Below are 5,714 nucleotides of genomic sequence, written 5' to 3' on the forward strand. Positions count from 1 at the left end.
TATAGATATAAGATATCCAACATGCAACTGCTGAGGATACATAAGGATGTTGCCAAGTACTGTAGCAAATGCTGTAGCAACCGAGCCAAACATTAGAAAAATATTAAAAACCATTAAGAGAGTTTATTCACTCAACTACAAAAGGAGGAAAGATGAGTAAGAAGAGGAAAGAAGATGGCCACAAAAGAAGAAAAGCTCAATCGGGAATAATGTAGTGTTGTTACGGATGTTAGAGCAACTCGTGCTGTAGCAATCTGGGAGCAATGCGGGAGAAAACTTAGGCACTGGTCAGCCACAGAATCGCAATTTGCATGTTTCTTAATTTAACGCATGCACGCTCATGGGTTTTTGTTTACCCTAATTTGCAATATAAAAGGAAGGCGTGCACCACATAGAAAGGCGGCAAGGGAATTATCATTAGAATAATTACAAAGGAAGGAAGGAAGAAGATCAAAATTGAAGAGTGTTGTTTCGGCAAAATTGAAGAATTGTATAGAATTATTTGGATTTGTCTTTCACCGTAGTCACCTTATATTTATCTTCTTTGTTTAATTGTTTTGATGTATTCTGAGATCAATATATTTATGTTTATTTTTCTCATTCAGATTATGAACTAAATTTACTTGTAGTTGTGTGACAAACAATCCAATGGATTCTTAACTGTTCTTATGAGTTCTTATGGCACTGCTGTAGCATTTTACTCTAGTAGTTTTTATGAATATAACTGTTATTTCGGTTGACCACCCATTTAATAGTTTCAGTTAAGATAGGGCAGCAAAAGGGCATGTCTTAGCGGATATTATTAGAGTATTACTTGATCTTAAGTTGAGTTTCCTGGATTAGGTTATCTTGAATCCCGTAAGGGCAATACTTGAAGTTAAGATTTGTGACACATTAGACATAGGTGTTCACCTTGTAGGGTGGAGAGACTAAAAGTTATAATGCCATACCATAAGTATATCAACAACTGGTCATTGTTAATAGATTTAAGGGTATGAGACTTCCAATATATGATAGCTGAGGATGCAAATTTATTCTGCCCAGTGCTGCAGCATTTGCTATAACAACTGGTGCTAACTTGATAAACAACAGTCACCCCATAAGGAGAGTTTGATCATTCAACTACTATAATCTCAATTGAATCTTAGACACATTTAACCTAGTTTATTTCGTTACGGTATTATTTTATTTAATTCTTTCACAATCCTTAATTACGTTAGAAATCACTTTACAATTGTTTGCTTCGGTCCTAAGTTGATTTGCACTATTGTGACTGCTTTAACATTTTGAGTAACATCAATCCCTATGGAGACGATCTTGAATACTCATCACTTTATTACTTGTTGTGTATACTTGAACATTGGCATTGGTAGTAGTTGCTTATGAAAAATAACCAACAACATGCTTGCTTTGCTAACCATTTAACAGCAATAATTGAGGTCTTCAATCGTAGCCTATTCTCCAAAAGTTGTTGTGAACTTTGGGCATTAATTAATCTATCAATGTGTTGAATTGGGTTCCTCAAACAACCCCAACTCTGTATATTCTTATTATGATGAGAAGATGGACCCCCTTCATGTTGTAAAAAGAGACATTTTTTTTTCCATTGTTGACTCTCTTCTAACTAGAAAATCCTTCAATAATGAATTTTGGGTTGTTTGATGGAATTTCATAAAAAAGAAAGCATAGAAAACAAAAATGCACTATCTTTTACCTCAGAGTACTCAAGCCATGGAAATTTTTTAAACCAGTGATACTGAAACCTACGTTCTTGCATGCCATCATTAGTTAGTGGATAATCTCGTAGTTTAGGCTAATAATGTCCCATTTTGATGTACTTCCTTCGAATATCATCACATTGATTTACTGAATATGTCCCTATTTGATGACGTAATCCAGGATCACGCTCCAGATAAGTATTTATAGTTTCTTCAACTTCAACCCTTTGAAACTTGGAAGTATGTTGCTCAATGAAATCTTGAGCATTAGCTTGACATGGAGATAAAGACTTGGTGGATAATTGATTTTCACCCACTCTCTTAAAAAAAGAAAGTAGAGTTTTCTTGGTTTATTTAACATTGAATTTGTAATATAATACATTAAAAAATTATTATTTATTTATAAAAAATTTAACAAAATCGCAAGTTAAAAGCTAATTAAAAAAAAAGTTAGCATTCAAATTAATTGTTTTACTATTTTATTCACTCGTTCTTTGCATGCCATCATTATTTTATAATTCCAAGAAGATTAATAAGCACCTTCCACAGTTCCACTTTATATGCTATCATCACCGTTTGTCATATTATAATATTCTAGTAGTCTATTATCACATTCTATTATTTTATAATTTTAAAAAGATGAATCACAGTTCACAGAATCAACAACTTCCAGTCTTCCACAATTCAACTTCGTGTGCATAAATCATATTCTATTCTGTAAACTAAATTTTAAAAGGCAAAGTGCTTTGTACCAGGGGATGCATCAAGAGACTGGGTGATACCTCTATCAAATGAGAGTTATCATGACACATTTAGACTTAAATCAATAATACTTAGAGAGTAAATGATGTGTTTTCATTGTGGTTTTGTTATATTTCGCATAAACATTCATTTCAATTTAATCTTAGTAAATTTTGCTTGATTTAGAGTAATTTGTGCTCAAATTGTGTGCTTAATTGTAGTTTTCCATAAGCTTATTTTTCACGGAAGGAATGCTGTTGCAACAGGCTCGTAAAAATGAGGAAGAACATGGCTATATAAGAATTGACATAAAATATGGAACAATGTGGTTTTGTAGCCGTTGTTGGAGCAGCCATTGCTGTAGCAATCCTGGAACAATGACAGAGAAAATTTAGTGCGGGATATATGCAGAATCGATATCTGCAGTTTCTTAATCTGGCTTATGCGTGCCCTAGGCTTCTGTTTTACCCTAGTTTTTCAGATATAAAAAGGGCACGCATCATATGAAAAAAGGCGGCGAATTAACATTGGAGAAATCAAATGGAAAAGGAGAACAAAATCTGAATTCACGGGAAAGCAAGTCTGCACCAGTGAAGATAAACCAATAGAACTATTGTGGATTCAATTTTCATCATTTTTTTCTTGTTCCTTTACTTACTCTTTGATTGAACCGATGTATTTTATGGCTGATATTTTGTTATTTGTTTTACTTTTTCAAAGTATAAACTAAACTTGATTGTAGTTGAGTGACAAATAATCTAAATGGGTTTTTGATTGTTCTTATGAGTTGATGTACGATTGCTATAGCATTTTACTCTAATAACTATTATTATAATTGTTATTTCGGTTGATCACCCATTTAATGGTTCAAGTTAAGATAGAACCGCAAAAGGGTCTGTCTTAGTGGAAATTATTAGAGTAATACTCAATCTTAATTTAAGTTTCCTGGACTAAGTTGACTTAAGTCTCAAAAGAGCTATATTTGAGTTAAGATTTGTGAAGAACTAGACATAGGAATTCACCTTTTAGGGTAGAGAGAATGTATGATTAGAATGCCATACCGTAGGTGCATTAACAACTAGTCATTGTTAAGGTGCTTAAGGGTATGAGAAATCTGACAAGCGACAGCTGATGATGCAAAATAATTCTTCTCAGTGCTATAGGAATTGCTGTAGCAACTTGTGTTAATTTAGACAAAACAGTCAGTTCATGAAGAGAGTTTGATCACTCAGCTACCTCATTCTCATTGAATTCTTCTTACGCAATTCATTTAATTTGTTTTATTACTGCATTGATTTGTTTTATTTTTGTTTTTCTTTTATTGTTTATTTCGGTAATAATTCACTTTTAATTAGAATCTTTTTTTGGAACAAATGAAGTTTGCACTATCGTGATTGCTGTAGCCTTTCTAGTAACATCAATCCCTGAGGAGACGATCTCGAATATTTATCACTTTATTACTTATTGTGTCCACTTGCACATTGACATCAATAGCAATTGAGTTTATTTACCAACAAGTTTTTGGCGCCGTTGCTGGAGATTGATTGATTGTTTATTTTCGAAGTGTAAAGTCAATCTTGATAGTGCCAACTTGATCTAATTCATTCTATTTATTAACAGATCAACACTTTCATGCACAAAGACAGATCTATTGAATTTCAAATTGATCCTGAGATTGAAAGGACTGTAAGGAGACTGAGAATAGAGCAAAGAAATTCAAAGTCTGCTTCAGAAATGGATAATCTGCAGGATGTGGGAAACTTGGATCCTCATAGGCCACTACAACCTGTCAATGTTCAAGAGGGGCAAAATGAGCATGTTAATCATAGACAACCAGGCAACAACAATATCATTTACATGGCAGATGACAGAGACATGGCTATAAGAGATTATGCTGTGTTAACTCCTCAAGTTGTACTTCCTGGAATAGTCAGACCTGAAGTGGAAGCCGCTAATTTTGAACTTAAACCAATGATGTTTCAAATGCTGCAAACAGTAAGCCAATTTAATGGACTGCCATATGAAGATCCTCATATCCATCTTAAGTTGTTTTTGGAAGTAAGTGATGCTTTTAAAATTGCTGGAGCAACACAAGATGCTTTAAGACTAAGGCTTTTTCCTTACTCCTTAAGAGATTGAGCTAGAGCATGGTTGAACTCATTACCATCTGATTCCATCACTACATGGAATGACTTGGCTGACAAATTCTTAATGAAATATGTTCCACCAATCAAGAATGCAAAATTATGGAATGAGATCACTTCCTTTCACCTACTTGAAGATGAGATTTTGTATGAGGCTTGTGAGAGATTTAAAGAGTTGCTCAGAAGGTGTCCTCATCATGGCATTATGATAAAGAGTAGGAATCTATATTATACTAGGATTAGTTTCCTTATTAACTAAAATTTAAGACTTTTAAATTCCTTTCTAATTTAGAATTTTATTTCCCTTTCAATTTAGGATTTTATTTTTACTTCATGAATCAGGATAATTACTACTACTATAAATAGCTCCCTCTTGTAGCCTTTGAAGGCAGAATTTTGAGTTCAATAATATTTCAATTTTCAAATCTCTTTGTGAGTATTTGAATGGTTAATTCTCGGTATTCTGCGGAATCAACGAGCCTTAACCCCTAAATTCGCGGTATTCTTTTGAATCAACGTGAAGTTAGTTGTTCTTTTATTCCGGTATTCTCTAGAATCAACGGAATATTTTGAACATTAAACTTCCGCTGCATCACATTTCCTGCTGCATACAGCTAGAAACCTTTTACAATAGGTTGAATCCAAGTACGAGATTGATGGTTGATGCTTCAGCAAATGGAGCTCTGTTATCTAAACCTTACACTGAAGCCTATGAAATTTTAGAGAGAATTGCCAACAATAATTATCAGTGGCCATCAGCTAGACACACAGCAACAAAAGGAGAAGCGGGGGTACACAATATAAATGCAATTACAACATCATCAGCACAAGTAACTTCATTGACTAACATAGTGAAAACCATGGCTTCTGCTCCTGCAGCGGTAAAGCAAGTTGCTGAACTGTCTTCCGTGTATTGTGGTGAGGAACATGTATTCAAAAAATGTCTAGGAAATCCAGCATCAGTAAACTATATGGGCAATTTCAACCGACAGCCTCAAAACAACCCATACTCAAATACTTACAACCCTGGATGGAAGCAACACCCAAATTTCTCATGGAGCAATCAAAATCATAATGTTCCAGCACTGGGTGGACAGAATAAAAATACTCA

General features: G+C 34.0%; 1 non-coding gene across 1 annotated transcript; it reads right to left on the reverse strand.

Moving 5' to 3' along the window:
- Positions 1–4,699: 4,699 nt before the first annotated feature.
- On the reverse strand, positions 4,700–4,807 carry LOC127900087 (small nucleolar RNA R71). Its single transcript, XR_008052115.1, has one exon. It is a non-coding gene; the product is annotated as a small nucleolar RNA R71 (small nucleolar RNA).
- Between the last annotated feature and the right edge of the window lie 907 nt (positions 4,808–5,714).

This window comes from Citrus sinensis, chromosome 9 (genome assembly GCF_022201045.2).
Source record: "Citrus sinensis cultivar Valencia sweet orange chromosome 9, DVS_A1.0, whole genome shotgun sequence".
NCBI classification, from domain to species: domain Eukaryota; kingdom Viridiplantae; phylum Streptophyta; class Magnoliopsida; order Sapindales; family Rutaceae; genus Citrus; species Citrus sinensis.